Source organism: Heterocephalus glaber, unplaced genomic scaffold (genome assembly GCF_053883595.1).
Source record: "Heterocephalus glaber isolate CG9 unplaced genomic scaffold, H.glaber_assembly_v1.0 deba00001461, whole genome shotgun sequence".
Lineage (NCBI taxonomy): Eukaryota > Metazoa > Chordata > Mammalia > Rodentia > Bathyergidae > Heterocephalus > Heterocephalus glaber.
This window is the reverse complement of record NW_028258308.1, coordinates 29688103-29711025: the sequence shown is the minus strand read 5'-3', so window position 1 is coordinate 29711025 and position 22923 is coordinate 29688103.

Genomic DNA, 22923 nt, shown 5'->3' with positions numbered 1-22923 from the left:
ATAAGATTGATAAATGCCTTTAGGGTTTTAGAATTCAAATGTCTCTACTGTTTGCATAATCATGACTTCTGTATTAATGGTAGTAATAATCCCACTGTCTTTTAGTAATAATAGCTAATATCTATATCTATATAAGGTGACTTATACATATTGATTCATTTAATCTTTATAATATCCTTATGGACTAGGTACTGTAATATTCTTTTTATAGATGAAGAAACAGGCACAGAGAATCATTGTTCAAGACATACAGCTAATACTGTAAATAGATTTAAATCCTAAAGTCTGACAACAGATTCTCAGGTTTTAGCTAGCTCATTTTGCTGTGTTTCAATTATTATTTCAATTAGGAAGAAAATTTAAGGTCAACTTTCCCCTCTGTCTCCTAGAATAATTTGCTGGGTGATCTCTATTATTTCTATCAGTGATGTCTAGAAAATGTTTAAGAACCAGGCCTGGTTTTTAATGTGCAGAATTTTCCAATTGCCATGGTATACATATTTCTCCCAGGGCCAATTTCAGTTTCCTAGCTTGATGCCACTAAGTGGGACGTTACAACAGATGTGCTGTGGAGAATCATTAAATAGTATTTTTATCAAACATACATAAATTTCAAGAGCACAGTAAATAGTAAAATGAGTTAGGAAATGATAAATTTTGAGTTCTTGTTACCTTTACTTGCAATATAATTCAGTTAATAATCATGTAAATATAACATACACAATTTAATTCTTATTTAAAAATTTTAATTTCATTATGGACTGGCCCTGCTCTGCTGAATTTTGTGTTCTGATCTGCCACCTGATGGTTGTAGGGTGCAACTGCTGTATTCACTGCTGGAGCCTTGCATCTTGGCTGTAGCATCCTCTCACTCAGATGTGGAGCATTCTTAACCCTCCAGCATTATCAATTACTAGGGTAATGGGACTCTGTTAGTTTATAATGTTCTATACCAAGCCTTTTGAAATAAATTCAAATTAGCACTTTTTCTTTTTTCTCCACTGAGATTGGCACCCCAACTCCACAGCAGTAGGAAATATCTCTAGGCTTACCTCAGAAATGCCAATTAGAGTATCTAATGCCCTAACATTCAGCTTTCCATCTCTGTGACAAAAACCTGAGAAAATAAACTTATAGGGAGGAAAGATTTTTTTTGGCTTACAGTTTCAGAGATTTCAGTCCGTGGTTGCTTGACCCCATTGCTTTTGGACCTGTGGTACAGAACCTCATGGCAGGAAGTGCATGGCAGAGGAAAGTTTCTGACATCATGGCAGCCAGGGAGCAGAAAGAGAAGAGAAGCACAATTCCCAATATCCCCATCAAGGGCATTTTCCAGTCACCTGACCTACATTCCACTAGCCCCTGTCTCCTAATGGTTGCATCACTTCCCAACACTGTTTCAGGTTTCACATAGAATTTGGCAGATATTTAAGATCCAGACCATAACACATCCCAAAGTTTGTCTTGTCACTATTTATATGTCATCAGCAGATAGGTCTTTAAGCATTCTGTCTTGATCTTATAGTTCCAAAAACTGAAGGAATAACCTCATTCTTTATCCCATGATCCTCCACTACTACCACAGATTTCTCTCATTGGACTGTTTTAGGATAATAAAAACATGTATCTATATAGTCGTATGGAAATGATTTTGAGGTTACTTTTTCCTAATCCATATGACCAATCACCTCTTTCGTGTATATTAAGTGTTAACATCATATTAGAGGGAGGCCATAGCCCCTATTTCCCATCTTCCTTATTTGTCTATCTTCCATTTAGTACTCATTTATATCATGAATATCTACTGAACACAACTATGTGGTATTCACTTGACTATGAGAGTTGGATAAGATGACAAAGGCACAGGTCCAGTGCCTCCATTTCAAGAGCTCAGAGAGTAGCTGCAGGAGAAGTTAGAGAGTACATCTGGAAGCATCAGACAAGGGAGGAATCTCTAGATGCTAATGAGGAGAGCAACTTAATTGTAGAATCAAGGAGCACTCTTTGATTCCAAGGAGGACTGGTAAGGCTTCTTGGAGGAGCATTTAAGTTGATTTTGAAGTGTGCCTAGGATTTGGACAGTGGGAGAAGACAGAGGAGGATGAAGAAGGAGATGAAATCATAGAATTTTTAGCCGAATCAGTAGTGTACTATGGCTGGAGAGTTGATGTGTCAGATGTAATGTGAGATGACACTAGAAACTTGGCTGGGGACAGATCTTAGAAGTCTTTGGTTATCATAGCAAAAAATGTGGATAATAATAATAATAGAATACCCTTTCAAAAGGATGTGAAGAGGGCAGGTCCACGTTAAGAAGTTGTTCATCCAAGTTTTGTTGGGGACCTGGGATTGCTTAGTGCCTGGAGATGCAGGAAAATTCAGGTTCCTCACAAAATAGTAATAAAGACAGGCTTTCTTAGCAAGAATCTTGCAGGCTACACTGGCCAGTTTTGTCCCATGAAATTAAATCTTCATCAATTTAAAAGGAGGAAGAAGTAGCATGAGAAATGAGGAAATAAAAAGACTGCAAGGAAAAAAATCTGCCCAACTAAAGAGGAAGAGAAGCAGAAAGAGGTAAGGAGGAAGAGACAGTCTGGCAAACTGCAGAGCAGGACTTGGAGACAGGGCAGTTCCAACAACAGCTCAGTGGAAGGGATGACATTCTGTGAATCAAGACAACAGGAAGAAAAAAGAGATTTGTGGAAGGGAATTGGTATGTTTTGTTGATATGGAATTTGGGAACTAGAGAATTTAAAATGATTCATTTTTAATTCTGCAAAATGATTTAGTAAAACCCTAAAAAGTGATTTGGGAAAACATCTCAAAAGGCTTAAATATTCTTACCCATTGATCTTTTTAGTTTATCCAGGAATCCCAGCTCCTGGTGAGTAAAAATGTGTGTATATTATGTTTATTTACAGCATTGTGTAATAAACTAGAAACAACAGTTTTGGTTTTATCACAAGGATAAAAATCATATTTACCAAGAATACTTAATGACAGTTAACTTTTAAAAGTATCTAGTTTATTTTGTGATCAAAGTCTTGCTAGCCAATATTTTAAAATTAATTTTATTGGTGCATTTTAGATATACATAATGATCACATTCATCATAGGGAATTTGAATCTGTACATGATATATCTTGATTCTTCTTTTTTTCCCATTACCCTTCCCTCCCTTTAACCCCTCTTCTCCTCATGTACAAAAGCATTGTTTCCATGCTTTCCTTTCTTGTTTTTCTTCATTCCTTCCCTCCTTCCCTCTCCTTAGTACCCCTTCCCATTTGAACATTTTCTTCCTATTTCACAATATCTATTATACATTTTGGTCCTTATTTCAGTTTCTCACACCAGAGAAACAATGTGATATTTACACATGTGTGTCCGATTTATTTTACTGAAGAGTATGGTCTCAAGGTACATCCATTTACCTAGAAATGTCTCAAGCTTATGCTTCTTTATGGCAGAGTAGTACTCTGTTGTATAAAAAAACACATCTTTATCCATTCATCAGTTGATGGGCATTTGGGCTGTTTCCAAGACTTAGTTGTTACAAACTGTGCCACTATAAACAAGAGTCTGCATATATTGCTATGGTATGTGCTTTTAATTCTTTTCGGAAGATATCAAGAAAGGAAATAGCTTGGTCAAATGGAACCTCTACTTTTATTTTTTTTGAGGAATCTCTACACTGATTTCCAAACTGGTTGCACCAGTCTACACACTCAGCAACAGTGGAAAAAGGTTCCTTTTTCTCTATAGCCCTGCCAGCATTTGTTATTCATTGATTTTCTGCCAATAGCTATTCTTTTTGGAGTGAGATAGAATCTCAGCATTGTTTCACAATTGCATCTCTCAAATGATTAGTAATGCTGAATATTTTTTATATATTTATTTGCCATTTCTACTACTTCATCTGAGAAATGTCTGTTCATTTCAGATGCCCATTTTTGGGTTGAGTCTTTAAATGTATGTGGGGTGTCTGATTTTTTTGAGTCCTTTATATATTATAGGTATTAGTCCTTTGTCTGAAGAACAACTGGAAAAAATTTTTTCTGACACTCTTCACCAACTTGATCAGAGGTTTCTTTTTCTGTACAAAAGCTTTTTAATAAAATGAAATCTCAGTTGTTAATTCTTTGTAATATTTCCCATGCAACTGGGGTTTTGTCCATAAAGTCTTTGCCTAGACCTATGTCTTCAAGAGTTTTACCTATTATGTCTTCCAGCAGATTTAGTGTTTCTGTTTTAATATTTAGATCTTTGATCTATTTCAATCTTAGTTTAGTGGGTGGTGAGAGACAAAGGTCTAGTTTCAATCTCTTTGGCAAGTGAAAAGCCAGTTTTTCTAGCACCATTTATTAAAGAGGCTATCTTTCTTCCAGTGAAAGTGTTTGGCCCATTTGTGGAAGATAGGGTGCCCGAGTGTGTTTGGAGTTTTTTCTGCATCTTCTAATCTGTCCCATTGATTCTCAGGTCTGGCTTTTTTTCTTTGCCAGTACCATGTTGTTTTTATCACAGTAGCTTTATAGTGTAATTTTAAGTCAGGGATTGTGATGCCCCCTGCCTTGTCTTTGTTACACAGAATTGTTTTACTATTCTAAGTCTTTTCTGGTTCCAAATGAATTTTAGGATTGTTTTCTCTAATTTTGTGAGGTATGCTATTTGTATTTTGATCAGGATTGTATTAAATCTGTATAACAATTTAGGGAGTATGAACATAGATGTAAAAATCCTCAATAAGATACTTGCATACAGAATGAAGCAAATCATCAAGAAGATTATACACCATGACCAAATAGGATTCATCCCAGGGATGCAGGGATGCTTCAACATACACAAATCAATAAATGTAATAGACCATATTAACAGAGTCAAGGACAAAAATCACATGATCATCTCAACAGATGCAAAAAAAAAATTTGACAAAGTCCAACATTCATTTATATTAAAAAAACCCTGCAGAAAATTGGAATAATTAGTATTTATCTCAATCTGATAAAAGCCATCTATGACAAACCAATAGCTGACATCATACTAAATGGTCAAAAACTGAAAGCTTTCACTCTAAAGTCAAAAAGAAGACAAGGATTTCCACTGTCACCACTCTTATTAAATATAGTTTTGGAAACATTAGCAGGAGCAATTAGACAAGAGAAAAAATAAAATGAATAAAGATAGGAAAAGAAGTTAAATTATCATTATTTGTGGGTGACATGATACTCTAGATAAAAGACCCCAGAAACTCCACCAAAAGACATCTAGAATTAATAACAAAATTTGATATTGTAGCAGGATGCAAAGTCAACACTTGAAAATCAGTAGTATTCCTATACACAAACAACAAACTCTGAGAGAGAAATTAGGGAAACTACTCCTTTCACATTAGCATAAAAAAAATGAAATATTTTGGTATCAATCTAACAAAGCAAGTAAAAGAACTTTACACTGAAAACTACAGTACTCTGAAAAAGGAGATCGAAGAAGATATCAGACAATAAAAAGATATTCCTTGCTCTTGGGTAGGACATAGTTAATTTTTTATAATCATATTTTTTTTTGTTGCTGTTGTTAAATTCTTTTATTGGTCCATTTTAGGTATACAACACAATTACATTTCTCATTGGGTATTGTACCTTTACATAATGCATCTTGGTTCTTATTTTTTCCCCATTCCTAGCCCTCCCTTCACCCCCTCTACCCTTCCCTATTTACAAAGACTTTATTTCCATTTTTTCCATTTCTCAGCATTTTCCTTTGCCTTCTTTCCTTTCCCCTGCCCCTCCCACTACCTCTACCCCTTTGGACATTTTCTTCCTATTTTGCATTATCGATTATTCATTCTAATAATTGGTACATTTTAGGTATACAATATAATGACATTCATCATTGGAAATTTGCACCTTTACATAATCTCTCTTGGTTCTCATTTTTCACCCTTGCCCAGCCCTCCCTCCAACCCCTCCATTCCTCCCTATTTACAAAGATTTTGTTCCTATTTTTCCATTTTCTCATATTAATCCCATTCCCTTCTATCCTTTCCCCTAGCCCTCCCACTTCCTTCCTCTTTGCCCTTTTTCTTCCTATTTCACATTACCTATTATACATTTTAGTCCTAATTTACACTTTCAGTTTCTCACACCAGAGAAACTATTTGGTATTTACACGTGTGTCCTATTTATTTCACTTAAGAGTATCACCTCAATGTGCATCCACTTAGCTATAAATGTCTCTAATTTCTCATTTTTTATGGCTGAGTAGTACTCCATTTTATTTTAAAAAACCACATTTTCTTTATCCAGTCTCCAGTTGATGGGCATTTGGGCTGTTTCCAAGTTTTAGCTGTCACAAACTGTGCTGCTATTAATATGGGTGCACATATATCACTGTGGTATGATTCTTTTAATTCTTTGGGGAAGATCTCCAGCAGGGGGATAACTGGGTCAAACGGGACCTGTAGTCCTAGTTGTTTGAGGTATCTCCGTACTGATTTCCACAGTGGTTGCACCAGTCTGCTCTCCCACCAGCAGTGGAGCAGGGTTCCTCTTTCCCCACAGCCCTGCCAGCATTTGTTATGGTTGATTTCATGATAGCAGCCATTCTTTCTGGAGTGAAGTGGAATCTCAGTGTTGTTTTCATTTGCATCTCTCCAGTGACCAGTGATGTTGAACATTTTTTCATGTATTTATTTGCTCTTTCTACTTCTGTGTCTGAGAAATATCTGTTCATTTCAGATGCCCATTTTCGGATTGGTTCTTTAAATTTGGGAGGTCTGATCTTTTTAAGTTCTTTATAGATTCGAGATAGTAGACCTTTGTCTGAGGAACAGCAGGTGAAGATTTTTTCCCACATTGTGGGTTGTCTCTTCACACTGCTGGTGGTTTCTCTTGCTATGCAGAAGGAAGAGATCCCACTTGTTGATTGTTTGTGCTAGTTCATGGGCAACTGAGGTTTTGTTCATAAAATCTTTTCCTACACCAATGTCTTCAAGGGTTCTACCTAACCTCTGTTCCAACTGGTTCAGAGTTTCTGTTTTTATATTTAGATCTTTAATCCATTTCGATTTTAGTTTAGTGCATGGCGAGAGATATAGATCTAGTTTTAACCTTTGGTAAGTTGAAGCCCAATTTTTCCAGCACCATTTATTAAAGAGGCTATCTTTCCTCCAGTGATGGTGTTTGGCTCCTTTATCAAAGATGAGATGGCTGAGTGTGTCTGGCATTGTTTCTGCACCTTCTAATCTGTTCCACTGGTCCTCAGGTCTGTTTCTTTGCCAGTACCATGCTATTTTTATCACAGTAACTTTGTAGTATAGTTGCAGGTTGGGGATTGTGATACTCCTTGCCATGTCTCTGTTACCTAGAATTGCTTTTGCTATTCTGGGTCTCTTCTTGTTCCAAATGAATTTTTGGATTGCTTTCTCAAGGTCCATGAAGTATGCTGCTGGGATCTCAATTGGAATTGCATTAAATCTATATAGCAGTTTTGGAAGTACAACAATTTTCACTATATTAATCCTTCCTACCCAGGAACAGGGGATGTCTGTCCATTTTCTGATATCATCTTCAATCTCTCTTTTCAGAGTGCCATAGTTTTCAGAGAAGAGGTCTTTGATTTCTTTTGTTAGGTTGATTCCTAGGTATTTCAGTTCTTTGGATGATATTGTGAAAGGAATTATTTGCCCTATTTCTCTCTCAGTGAGTCTGTCATTTGTGTAGAGGAACGCTATTGATTTTTGTGTGTTGACCTTGTAACCAGACACTTGACTGAATTTGGTTATTAAGTCTAGAAGACTTTTGGTGGAGTTCTTGGGGTCTTCTATATACAGTATCATGTCATCTGCAAAGAATGACAATTTGACTTCTTCATTTCCTATCTTGATTCCTTTTATTTCTTTCTCTTGTCTAATTGCCGTGGCTAATGTTTCCAGAACTATATTGAACAAGAGTGGTGATAGTGGGCATCCTTGTCTTGTTTCTGATTTTAGTGTGAAGGATTTCAGTTTTTGACCATTTAGTATGATATTAGCTGTTGGTTTTTCATAAATGGTTTTTATCAGTTTGAGGTAGAGACCATCTATTCTAATTTTTTGTAGCGTTTTTTTCATAAATGCATGTTGGATTTTGTCAAATGCTTTTTCTGCATCCATGGAGATAATCATATGGTTTTTGTCCTTGGCTCTATTGATATAGTGTATTACATTGATTGATTTTCATATATTGAACCATCCCTGCATCCCTGGGATGAATCCCACTTGATCAGGGTGTATGATCTTCTTGATGATCTTCTGCATTCTGTTTGCCAGTATCTTATTAAGGATTTTTGCATCTATGTTCATTAGTGAGATTGGCCTATAGTTCTCCTTTTCGGTTGGGACTTTCTCTGCTTTGGGGATCAAGGTGATGCTTGCTTCCAGGAATGAATTTGGGAGTATTGCTTCCCTTTCAATTTCACTGAAGAGTTTAAACTGTCATGGCAATAGTTTCTCTCTAAATGTTTTGTAGAATTCAGCAGTGAAGCCATCAGGGACCAGGCTTTTCTTAGTTGATAAGTTTTTAATTACATTTTCAATTTCATTGGTTGATATTGGGTTGTTCAGAATTTTTAGGTCTTCTTTGTTCAACTTTGGTAATTCATATGTATCTAGGAATCTGTCGATTTCTTCTGTGTTTTCCATCTTATTGGTGAATAGTTTCTGGAAGTAGGTATTGATGATCCTCTGGATTTCTGCTGGGTCTGTTGTCATTTCACCCTTTTCATTCCTAATTGCATGGATTTGGGCCTTTTCTTTCCTTTTTCTGATAAGGTTGGCTAAGGGTTTGTCAATTTTGTTGATTCTTTTGAAGAACCAACTCCTGGCTTCATTGCTTTTTGTATTGTGCTCTTAGTCTCCATTGCATTGATTTCTGCTCTGATCTTTATAATTCCTTCCTTTGTATGAGCTTTGGGGTTGTCCTGCTCCTCTTTTTCCAGAAGCTTGAGATTCAGCATCAGGTTGTTTAATTGGCTTCATTTTGTTTTCCTAATATGCGTATTCACTGCTATGAATTTCCCTTGTAAGACTGCTTTCATTGTGTCCCATAGATTCTGATATGTTGTATTGTCCTTGTCATTTAATTGAAGGAACTGTCTGATTTCTTCTTTAATTTCCTCTGTGACCCATTGATTATTCAGAAGTGTGTTGTTCAATTTCCACATATTTACGAAATTTTTTGAGTTTCTTTTGCTATGGATCTCCAATTTCATTGTACTATGGCCTGATAATATCCAGGGGATAACTTCAATTCCTTTGCCCTTACTTAAACATGTTCTATGTGTGAGTATGTGGTCTATTTTGGATAATGACCCCTGTGCAGCTGAGAAGAATGTGTATTCTGATTTTGTGGGGTGGAAGACTCTGTAAACATCTGTTAAGTTCATTTGTTCAAGAGTTTGATTGAGTTCTAGTATTTCATTACTTATTTTTAGTCTAGTTGTTCTATCTATTTGTGACAGTGGGATGTTGAGGTCCCCCACTACAATTGTGTTAGTGCATATATGACTTTTCATGTCCATTAGTATTTGTTTTATATAGTTGGGTGCACTAGTATTTGGTGCATAGATATTTATGATTGTCATCTCTTCCTTTTGGATTGTTCCCTTTACAAGGATGTAGAGTCCTTCTACATCTCTCTTAATCAGTGTTGGTTTGATATCTACTTGATCTTCAAAGAGGATAGCTACTCCTGCTTTTTTTCGGGCTCCTGTTGCATGGAGTATTGTTTTCCACCCTTTAACTTTCAGCCTATGAGTTTCCTTTTGAATTAAGTGTGTTTCTTGTATGCAGCATATTGTTGGATTTTGTTTCTTGACCCATTCTTCCAGTCTGTTTCTTTTGATTGGTGAATTGAGACCATTAACATTGATGTTTATAACTGAAACATATTGACTTGTCATTGTCATGACTTTTTCTTTTTGTTGAGTTCTCCCTCTTTACATTTAATTTCTTGTCATGCCAGATGGATTCATCCAGCTTTGCTTCCTGGGGTTGTGATCCTCAATGTCTGTTCCTAGGATATTGTGTAAAATTCTTTGGAGTGCTGGTTTGGTATTCACGAAGTTCCTAAGGTGCTCTTTGTCATGAAAGTATCTTAATTCTCCATCCATTTTGAAAGACAGTTTTGCAGGGTACATCAATCTGGGTTGGAGGTTGTTTTCTTTTGGGCTTGGAATATGTCACTCCAAGCTCTTGTTGCCTTGATGGTTTGTGTTGAGAAGTCTGCTGTGATTCTGATGGGCTTTCCTTTGTATGTGATTTGTTTCTTTTCTCTGACTGCTTGGAGAACTTTGGTCTTCTGTTATGTTTCTGGAATCTTAACAATTATATGCCTATGTGTAGATTTTTTTTGGTCAAGGCTATTTGGAGTCCTATATGCCTCACTTATCTGCATGTTAAGCTCTTTTCCCCTGCTTGGGAAGTTTTCTGCCATTACTTCTGTGAAGAGTTTTTTATGTCATCTCCACTCTCTCCTGTTTTTTCATTGACTCCAATCAGTCTTATGTTATTCTTCTTTGCATTATCTAGCAGCTGCTGTATTGATTTCTCATGTTCTCTTATAATTTTGAAGCAATGTTTCTTTTCCTGGTCATTAATTGCAATCTTATCTTCTATATCTGAAATTCTGTCCTCACATTGGCTCATTCTGCTGTGTAGACTTTCAATGGAGTTTTTCATGTCCTGGAAATCTATTTGCATCTGTTTTATGGATTCCATTTGTTCCTATGTTGGGATTCCATCATGTTCCTGAGCTCCTCTCTAGATTTATTAATCATGTCTTGCACTAGGAGCACAATCTCTCCTGTTATCTGAGAAATTATTTCTGATTTCATTTTTTCCAGATCCCCTTTTGTTGCCAGTTCAGTGAGTCCAGGTGGTTGAGTATCAGAGTGTTCCATCTCATTTCCCTTTGGGGTTGCTGTAGGTGATCTGGAAGTCTGGTTTTGAGACTTATTTACGTGTTTTCTCATTTCGACTTGTGGGGTGGTGCTGTTGGCGCCTGCACCGATTTCCTCCTCTGAGCTGGGAAAGGTGGGACAGGAGCCAGGAACAGCGGTAGGGATGGTGGCCCAAAAGCCCTTTCCTCTAGGCTGGGAGCAGCAGGAGGGATGGTGGCTGGAAAGCCCCTTCCTCTGAGCCAGTAGCAGTGGGACGGTGGCTCAGAAGCCCCTACCTGTGGGCCGGGAGCAGCGGAACTCAGTACCATGGTCTGGTGGTCCGATGTCCTCTGCGTCTTTGTAGTGTGGAACCAGGTGGCTGTACAGAGGAGCGGGGTGGGGTGGGGGGGTGTTTCCAGTGGATTGTTGCCGGGGGCGGGCTGATTCAGCGTGGTCTGTGTGACTCACAACCTCGGTAGGGCGTGCCTATAATCATATTAAGTTTAAAAACCAGATTTCACAATATATACTATCATTCTAACTTTGTAAAGTACCTCATATGCACAGAAAATTAAGAAAACAACACAAAATTTTATCTGCAACTATCTAAAAATGTCATGATTTTATGTATTTATTTATTTAGACAAGGTCTCTCTATGAAGTTCATACTGGCCTTGAACTTGCTATGTATCCCAGGCTGGCCTTGAACTCATGGTGATCCTCCTGCTTCAGCCTCCAGAGTGCTGGGATTACTGGCATGTACCACCATGACAGGCCCAAATGGCAAGATTTTAAATTTATTGTTCTTTGTAGTATATGAAGCATTCTGAAAATTTTGCATAATTAATACATATTAGTCTAGTAAGCATAAAAAAGGAAATGATAACCTTCTGGCCCAAGTTAGAAAAGCTTGTCTTAAGGTTTAAATTTATATATATAGTCTATTTCAAAGATACAATGGAATTTTTAATATGAAAGTAAAATGTTCAATAAAAATGAGTGTGTTTTAATTATGAGGTAAACAGTAATTGTTATGATTAAATAAGCTCATAAGCTTCTGGTAGGGCAAAATGGATTTAGTTCAATTTTAATTACAATCTGTAACTAAATCTCATAGTAGACTTGCAAAGAAAATACTATGCCTCTAGACACTGCCTTCCGAAGTAAATTATTTAACCAGGCAAGTTAATGATAGGGGAGGCTGGGTGATATAAGTTTCAATATGCATTTGACATTTTAATAAACTGATAATTTGTTGTTCATGTATGTTTCCAATCTTCAGACTAAGATGAACACTTAGTAAAGGTAATTTACCAAAAGATGTAGTGAAGGATGTGTCCTTCTTATGGTTCAGCAATAGAACCAAGATTGCCAAGAGTGTAGTTTTGAAGTTTAAGGTACATACTTAAGAAAAAAAATAGATTTCTAATTCTCTCTCCATAAAGATTCTAGCTCAGCTGGCTTGGGGGACAAACTAGAAATTTTCATTACAAATGTATTAGATATACATATGCATAATATTTGATGTAAGTGGTCCAGAAAGTGCATTTTGAAAAACATTGACCTAGAAAGTGAATAGCATCTTGCCCAAATGGTGGTGGTAAGAACTGTAGTCCTGGAGTTCCAAACCAAGTGTTTTCAAACTGGGGCGTGTATAATGTGAGGTTACACAGAAACTTTATAAAGATTTCTTGCAAAATGGCTTTTAAGACATTCATTTATTGATTCTGAAGTTCCCTCTGTACTGTTTTCTAAAAATCCATCTGCAATGGAGGGCACAGCCACAGGGAAAGGTCTTCTTTTCTCGAGATAATCTTTTGCTCCTACATCCCCATTCCAAGCCCACTCCTTGTCCTGAAATATAAAAACCTCTGGGCTAACAGCCCAAAGAATTTGACATACTGGTATCTAGTCATACTCCAATGTCTGGGGAGCAAATGTTTTCAGTCAGATTCAACATGAAAGATCTATTGTTTCGTCAGCTGAGTGAGCACTAAAAACCACTTTTAATGATAAATTGTCTCAATCCATTGGTGGTAATATAATGAAGACTATATAATTTATAAATAATAGAAATTTACTTCACACAGTTATGGACATTTGGAAGTACAACAGCAAGGCACTGGTAGGTCCACTGACGGCCTGGGCTTTACTTCCATATGGCACTGTGAACACTGATTACTGTGAAGGGAGGAATGCCATGTTTCTCATGTGGCAGAAGAGTGAGAGGAAAGCACCCACTCCCTCAAGCCCTTTTTTACAGGCAGGCCCTCATCTCATTCACGAGGGCTCCATCTCTTAAAGCTATCACAGAGATGATTCAGTTTTTGTATATGAAATTTTGGAGGATACATTAAGTCCACAGCAGAGATCACAGTTGGATTTTTGGTGTATCATTCCAAAGAAATTCAAAGGCTTTAATAACATCACAGTAACAACATAGCCTTCATTTTCATTTATTTATTTGAATGCAGTATCTCATCACTTAAATCTTTAACAAAGAGAAATAGGGACTGGATGCAGAAACTTGTATTACTCTAATTTTTATCTATGGATACACAAACATAGCAGGAAAAAAATCATCAAGTTGAATTAATTAAATGATATAGTTCCAATGAAGTTTTGTTTTTTATATTTAATGTTTATTATATTTGAAAGACATTTATGTTCCTATGATTAAAATTATATGGTCCTAGCTGTAAAGATAATCAATACAAAAAGAAAAATTTTAATATTTAGGGTTCTATAATCTTTTTTATTATTATTATTTATTGAGTTTATTGGTACATTTTAGGTATACCTTATGATCACATTCATGTTTGGAAATTTGTACCTGTACATGATATATCTTGGTTCTTAATTTTTTTCCCATTCCCCTCCCTCCCTTCAATCCCTCCACCCTTCCTTGTATACATAAGCTTTGTTTCTATTTTGTCCTTATTTTCAATTTTTTTCCTTTCCTTTTTTTCCTTCCCCTGCCTCCCCTCCCTAGTTCCCCTTCCCCCTTGAACCTTTTCTTCCTATTTCACAATATCTAGTATACATTTTGGTCCTCATTTACCCTTTAAATTTCTCACAACAGAGAAACAATTCAGTATTTACATATGTGTGTCCTATTTATTTCACTTAAGAGTATGGCTTCAAGGTGCATCCATTTAGTTATAAATGTCTCAAGTTTATCTTTCTTTATGGCTAAGTAGTACTCCATTTTATTTTTTAAAAATTACATCTTCTTTATCCAGTCTCCAGTTGATGGGCACTTGGGCTGTTTCCAAGATTTAGCTATTACAAACTGTGCCACTATAAACGTGGGTGCACATATATCACCGTGGTATGATTCTTTTAATTATTTTGAGAACATACCCAGCAGGGGAATAGCTGGGTCAAATGGAAGCTCTAATCCTAGTTTTTTGAGGAATCTCCACACTGATTTCTACAGTGGTTGCAGCAGTCTACACTCCCACCAACAATGGAGAAGGGTTCCTTTCTCCCCACAGCCCCCGCCAGCATGGGAACTAGAACAAAGAATCAATAATTGCAATCACATCTTATTAAAAAGCTTCTGCACAGCAACGGAGTGAAGAGACAACCTACAATGTGGGAAAAATTTTTTACCAGCTGTTCCTCAGATAATGGACTACTATCTAGAATATATAAAGTGTCGGGAGGAATGCTACATAATTTTAGGGGAAAAATCATTTGATTAGGCCTAGTTCTCCTGCCTGCAGGCTAGCTATGGCATTTTGAGATACAATTCCATTTTGGCCTCCGGTCACAACTGAGACCTCAATGCTGTGATGCTCCAGGACAAGATTACACCAGTTGAAGACATCCTGGGAGGAACAAAATCTTCATCTACTCAGTTCCTTGTTCTTGGATTGTTACACTTTGTTTATCCCAATGTACTGAACTCTCTGAAAGTCATTTGTTACATTTGTTTCTCCTGATGTACTGAATAAAACACGCGGTAAACTGGGGGCTTTCCTCTTTGCTGCCCAGAGCAGCACTGATCAGACCCAAAGCTCAGCTTCTTCTCAAAGTCTCATTTTTTCTACCTTTCCTATATAATAAGTTAATTTGCCTTGTACTGCTGTGGCTCGCAGGACACTAGGACTTACTGCTGAGGTTCTAGTAACGTCCCCTTTCCCTGTTCCCTACAATAAAGAACTTAAAAAAATCAGATCCCCCAAACATAAATACCCAATCCAAAAATGGACATCTGAAATGAATAGACATTTCTCAGATGAAGAAGTAGAAGAAGCAAATAAACATATAAAAAATGTTTAATATTACCGGTCATTCGAGAGATGCAGATGAAAACAACACTGAGATTCCATCTCACTCCAGAAAGAATGGCTGCTATCTAGGTTTCTATAATCTCAAGAAAGAAAAAGTCTAGTTTGTATATAAGTGTAAATATTTTTATGGCCAATAAATACGAACCACAGTTGAAAACAGATAAAATATATTACTAAAAGATAAGATTTTGGTAGAAATGGAGTTGAGGAGGACAATAAAATAAAACATCTTACTGTAAAAAAAGGGATCATAAATACATCTTTAAAATGCATGATGGTAATTATTAATATATGGATTCTATTTAATACATTAGTGATAATATAGTTGTTTCTTGATTTATACTGATCTAGAAAAACCTATCATAAATTAAAAATATCATTAAGTCCAAACATACAGTATTGAATACATCTAGCCTACCAAGCGTCAGACCTGAGCAATAGTGTTCAGTGTAGCCCACTTCCACTAGTCCTGAACTGGCTAACTGGAAACTGCAGCTCACTGCCCTGCCTAACATCACGACTGTCTTACCACATATCACTAGACAGAAAAGATCAAAATTCAAAATATGGTTTCTCCTGAATGTGTGCTGCTTTCACACCATTATAAAGAAGAAAAATCACAAGTGAAACATCATTTGGTCAGGGACCAACTGTGCTGCTATTTCTAAATGTCAACATTCACGAAGACATCAGGAATTACATCTTTTGTAAACTACAGTACTTCAATGTGATCTGAACGAAATTATGGCTGTCAACTAGTCATGTGCAAAGGAGTGTGTATTGTTACAAAATTCTATTCTGAGTTTAGGAAATTTTAAGGTTACTTTTTAAAACTCTAGAATTCTGGAGTGGATTAGGAGATTTGACTGAAATCTTGATTTATTGCACAAGACTCATTGATTTGAAATTGCACAGGATAGACTAGAAGAAAAATTGTAAACCTTTTAATAGGTTTATATTTTTTTCATTTACATCTTACAAAGTGAGTAAAAAGCATCAAATTTTTATATTGTGAACGAGTATGTGTTATGGGAATGATTCCTATGAAGCCTTTTTTTTTTACATGACTGAACTGAACAGCTTTCTGTGACATAAAAGACAGGTTCCCACTGAGCTTTTCCTCATATATCCATAACCAAACCAGTGTGGCTCATCATCTTAGAAGTAAGTACCTTACAGATCATCTGATGAGGACCAGCAGGATTTCTCTCCCTACCCCAAACAAGGAATCAGATGTAAAGTGAGTTCCTCAATAATTGAACAAATGTTTTCATGTGCTGGCTTGAGGAAGTCACAAGACAGTCCCCCAAGCTCAGGCCTCAAAGACAATCTGAATTCCCTGAAGCCATAGATCATCTTAGTCTCCACAAAAAAGAGGGAAGCAATTCCCATAGTATTTGTGCTTTTGCCAACAAGAGGAATATTCTTTAGGCTGCAGGGTGTGTGTACAGAGTATTTTGGAAGCTAGGGATAGATCCTGTGGTCTTCTACTCCTTTTCCCTCTTTCTGCTCATCTGCTCTCTCTTGATTCTGATGTTGCCATGGCAATCAGCATGACAGAACACAGACTTGTATGTTCTCTTAGCCATGGAGATATAAAACTTGAAGGATTTCTCACATCTCTTGGTCACACCTCAAAGTTCAGAGCTTCTTCAGGTAAGCCTCTATCAAGGAAGGGCCCTGGAAACTGGGAATGTGTGTGACTGTGTGTGTGCCCATGTGTTCTTCCACACCTACTTAATAGATAGAGCATCATGGAAAATGATGGATATGCCATTAGCTGGTGGGATGATGACCGTGTATGGTGGTACACTGGTTGGTTTATGAACTTTAATTCTTTCCACAATTCTGGTTGCAAACTTAATTGCACAAGAACCAAATCAAATTTCCCCATAAGGTCAACATTGAACCTAACCATTGAATTTGATTTGGTTCTAATCCAATTCGATTTGTGACTAGAATCATGGAAAGAATTAATTTCATGAAACAAGATACCACTGTAAGTGGATATAAACTTTCTGGAAAGCAATTTGGACTATCATAAGACTCCAATATACTCATAGATCCCATGTATAAAAATATAATGATAGAAATGGCAAGAAATTTATGAACAAATAGGTTTGCTGCAGATTCATACCTAATGGTCAGTAATAGGACCACTGTTAATGGTGTTAATATTCCAGTGGTCATTAATTACCTAACCTAATGGTCATTAACAGGTGACCAAGGAAGAGTCAGTAATAAAAGAGTGGCTAAGAATTATTGAATAGCCATGTAAGCTTACCGTAGGCTGTGTCATAAAATTTAATAATCTGTTTCACTTGACCTGACATCATATATATACATATTATATATATATATTAAAATAAAAGCAAAGATGACTTAAAAATACACCAAAAGGCTTTAGTGGTTATCCTTATCCATGGATGGTGACATCATAGGCATAACTGTTTTTGTCCTTATACTTTCCTGTGTTTTTCAAACTTTGTACAAGTATCATTTTCTCTTATGATGCAAGTTCTTTCAACTGTCATAAAGCAAAGAATGAGAGGACTCTGGTCATGTTTGGTAAAGATTATTATACAATGATACAAGCTTTTAAAGAGAGAGAATGGCATCTTCTGCCCCTCCTGGGAAGTGCTTATAGGATGAACTTTTATCTGAATGGGATAATTCTGAATAGGAAAAAGAAATAGGACATATTATTGCTTAAGTACATGACTATCTTCTCTCCAACATCTTCATTTTTTTCTTCTGAAGCCTCAGGACCTGACAGAGACTGAAGATTCAGCTGGATAACTTCATGATGTCCTCAATCTCCAACAGTGACTGCTCAGAATCAAAGGAGTCCTATTCGGGTCTCAATTCCAAGGATAGCTCCCCTAGGGGTGATCTCCATTTTTCCCATATGTTTCCTGAAAAGACCACAACCTCATTCAAAGGTTATGTCTCTTGCCATGAGACTACAACCTTCTATGAAGGATGCATAGTGAGCTGTTCAGCCCACAACCTCCCTTCTGTTGAAATGACAGAAACAAAAAGTGTAAGAGAATGCATTGAAAAAAAAGCTCAAACTCAAGAAAACTCTGGGCAGGCTTACAAACCAAGCACTGACCTGGTAAAGCAGGTCTAGTCACCGATCCCTGCCTGGTTCTCACCTTTTGGTGTCACTGGAATCCCTGCTTTTCTCTCAATATCTCATTAAAGTCCATGTCCTCTGCCAAAACTTGTCAAAGGTAGTTATAAGGATTATTGACATTATACAGATGTTTTAATATGTGGTTATATACATCCATTTCAACACATTTTCTGTCTTACTGTTAAATACATCTCTTGCTTTATAAAAGTCATGCTCCGTCCTTAATGTCTCTTTGTGTGCCTTACACTCAATTCAAGAAAAAGCCTTGACAATAACATAGGGTTTCAGAAAATGGATCATCATATCACTGCTTTCCTCTTGCCATTTCTTTTCTTTTCCTTTCTTTTCTTTTCTCTGGCACCAGGGATTGAACTCAGGCCCTTGCACTTGGGAGACAGGCACTGGCACCACTGAGCTAAATCCCTGGCCCTCCTCCTTCTATTTCTTAAAGGCACTTTACCCTCAAATAATCTCTTAGCCCAAACAGTAAACTATGTCCTTTTGTTCCCCTTTCATTCTCTTTCTCTGCTTGAGTCACATCCCTGCTCTTCCCCTATTGACCCATCCAACATTCATTCAACAACTCTTAAGTCCCTCAGATGTCCCCTGGACTGACCACTCAGCCTATCTTTGTTGCTCATTGCTTTTTCTCACATATGTGTCGGTCAGTGCCTATGACCTGCTTACTCCCCATATGCCTTCTCACAGTGGCTGGGAGGCCAGCAGCCATTCCTCAGTCCTAGAAACAATATAACTGCCTCCAGGCTCATATTGTTCCAAAACTTCAGCCAGCAGCATGAGATAGGGGAAAGAATGTCCACCCGCATTGGGATGGCAGGATAGAAACACAGGAAGTTGCCTCCCATCCCCTCTGCAGCTAAAATGGAAACTGCTGCCATCAGAGTACAGGGGGAAAAAGCCTCCAGAGGAGAGGAAAGAGGCCAGGTCTGGAGCAGCAGTGCTTCAACCACGCCAGCCTCCTTCTCCCTCCCTGTAACCAGACTTGTAGTTCTTAACTATTCTACATTTAGGCCTTCCTATAACACTTCAGTTCTAAAAGAGAAGCTAATGTTTCAATAAAAACACTGAAACCACTATCCTCTGGGTATGTTGGTGGGACTCCCAAGGATAAGGACACTGCAAGAGAAGTAAAAAAGGAAGATTGCCATGTAGAACCCAGAACTGAGCAGAACCCAAAATTCCCCCACTATCTGGGACACAGATAGTGTCTTAATGGAAGTTTCCACTGACCACACCTATGGGTTCAACACTCAGTAGCTCTGTGGGGCTAGATAATTATTTTCTGCCTGGTTATTCTGAAGATCAGCTTTACTTTGGTACTGAAGAACTTGGCCAGATAATGTCGTGACTGGGGAGCCTAACAGGAGAAAACCTTCAGAGAATAAGAAAAGTAGATCTTGAGAGAAATCTAAAAGGACACCTGATACAGTCACCTTCTGGATGCAAAGATGCCTTCTGCACCATTCTGGACACGTGGCCGGTAGCCTGTGCATGAATTTACTTGGTGAGAAGAGCACACAGCTAGCAAAGGAGCAAACCACTGAGGATCTTTCTCCAATTTAGCCAGATCTGGCTTTTGTCTCCCTACCACCCAAAGGCCTCTGTCTTTCATCTCATTTCATCCTGTCACTCATCCTATGACGTGAGTGCTCATGCACCTGACCAGAGTGATCGTGGAGGATTCTGGAGCCACACACTGATCTCTTCTCACTCACATCGCCAGCACAGAGCAGGTTACACATATGGCAGAAATCATAAACTGAATCCAAGTGAACACAAGGTTGGTTCTGAAATTCCTTCTAAAGAAAATTGCTGCTTGTTCTGATTGTAAGCACGGTACTGGTGATAACTCCAACACTGTTTACATGTCCTTTTGATGAATATGAAGCCACTCCTCACCCACTAACATCCCTAATAACCTCCCTGAAGAGAGGGAGAAACAGTTACAGGGGGTTAGAAACAGTCACAGGATATTCTTCGGAGGGGAGAGTCTCAGTTTAGTTACTTGTTCCTTGCAACCCAAAGTTATTCTCTAGATGCCCATCAGAAAAATAAGACACATAGTTACATTCAATGTACCCATTTTATTCATCCATTTGTAAATTGAAAGACATTTTAATTTTTTTTAAAAAAAAGAATGAGCTGGGTGTGGTGGTGCAAGCCTGTAACCCCATTATGCTGGGATACTGTGGCAAGAAGATGGACAGTTTGAGTCTAGCCTAGGCAATTTAGGGACTTAAAAAGACCCTGTCTCAAAATCAAAAAGGGCTAGACTTGCAGCTCAGTGAGAAGGCACTCAGTTTAGTTCCCAGTACCAGAAAAATGTTTTTAAAAGACAGAAAGAATGATTGCTTTTCAAGGTCTTTGTTTAATGTTTAATGAATGGATAAATTAAAGAAATTAAATTCCTTTAAATATCTCCATTACAAACTTAGTAAATTTTCTATAAAATATGTCAGGTAACTAGGTTCTTTCACATGTAACAGTAGTACCAGCTTTTCAGGAGGTTGAGACTGGTGGATTACTTGAGCCCAGAGTTCAAGGTCAGTCTCCAAAACATGGTAGGATCCTGTGTCAAAAAAAAAAATTAGTTTCCTATATTTGAGAGGTCACCAAGGTAGAATGCTAGCCATTTTAATACATGAGCCATTCCTGCTTTCCATTTCATGGAGGTGATCTGCATATAATTCATTCCAAGCAGGCCAGGCCTGCCTGTCCTGCCTTTCCATTCTTACCAACGTGCACTGCATAAAACTCTCTGCAGGTCTTCAAAACACACTCAATCAACATCACAGCTCTACTCATACCTGATAACTCCGTTCCCGCTGATATTTATATGCCACAATATTAAATTAAGCTCATGTTTCAAATAATAATTGACAGGTCACTACCCATCAAAATGTATCCTCTCTGACATTGGTGCAATCCATTACCTGGACTAGCGTTGTTCCTGGAAATCCCCTCACACTCCTCCATCTTCCTCCCCCTCTGAGCAAAGCTAATCATCTCTTGCCTAACCTTATATGCTTCATGACTAATTTGTAATCCCAGTTAGCTTTGCCCATAATATAGCATGGTGGTGCTTAAAGTTTGGAACATAAGAACAAGAATAGTTAGGAGAATCCATTAAAATAGGGAAGATCAGAGATTTATTCTGGTTCCAAAAACTCAGAGTCTCTGGAGGTAGTAATCATATATATAATTGAGTATCTTTTAAAAAAATTTCTTACACATTGTCCTAGCTTAAGTACCACTTGCAAACAAACTGCACAATTCCAGTGACCAACAAAGTGATGGGCAGAATTTGTTCTTTTCCAAGGCTGTGTGCATCAGGCAATGTATGGAAGTAGGAACAAGTGACCAAATTGTGTAAAGCCTATGATAATCGTAACAACATGAATGCAAAGAACAGTGGTTGATCTAGGTAAAATGGCTGTAGACAAATTAGCATATCCCAGTGACTGTGGAATTATAAAATAAAAAATTAGTAAAGGAGTTGAAAGCTATTTCAAAGGTGTGACAATACATTGGCACTGAAAAAATGGATATTGACAGAAATTACTGAACAAATCCATATGTAATGAAGCACGGCTGAATTGATAAGGAGGTCAGAAAAATAAAAACAACTACTATAATTTACTCTAGCAAACATTGAGTACTTACTGTGTGACCAGCATTTTCCTACAGTATATAGTACCAAAGCAAGTCCCTAAATTTGGATTAGTATTGGACCTAGCTAGAGAAAATTTAATTTTCTGCTGCAAGAGATTGAAACCCAGAGCCATATTCATTCTAAGCCCATGCTGTACCAGTTAGCTAACTCCTCTAGTTGGAGACATTTTTAAAAATAAAATTCTTGGAGCCCACATTAGATCTACTGAATCTAAATACATGGGTTTGGGATTGGAAATCTGTAAAGTATAAATCTACCCAAATTCTTCTGATACATCCAGACAAAGGGGCAGCACTGAGGAAACATTATTTCTGAGAGCCCAAGAAAGAATACAGTATAATGTTTCTTTATGAGGAATGTACATACTCGTATTGCAAACCCCATTCTCTCCCAACTCTCCTGACTCTGATATACCTGACTCCTAAGTCCTTCTACTGATGGTTGTTCCTCTGAAATGCTTCTGTCTCTTCTCTGCAAGCTAAACAACCACCCATGTAGATCCATTCCAATATAATGAGAACTGGGATTGTATTCACATTCCTCTGTTACTAGCCATGCACCTCCCTGTTGTTTACACATCCAAATCCATACACTCTAGCCTCAGCATAATTACTTCATCATCTCCTCTCTTGCATTCTCATCTTTACTTGTTCCCCCACTGGGATTAGTGGGTGGCCTTCTATCCAATCTGCTAAAGTCATCTGCCCTCCTATCCCAATTGATTCTCTGGTTCTATTAATCTTACCTAGTTCAATTCAAACTATTTTTCATATTAAAAACAAATGTACTTCCCTATTACCTACAAAGTGAGGAATTTCCTAGTCTAATATTAAAAGTTCTCTACTGTATTCATTAAACTCCCTTAGATTACAAGGACA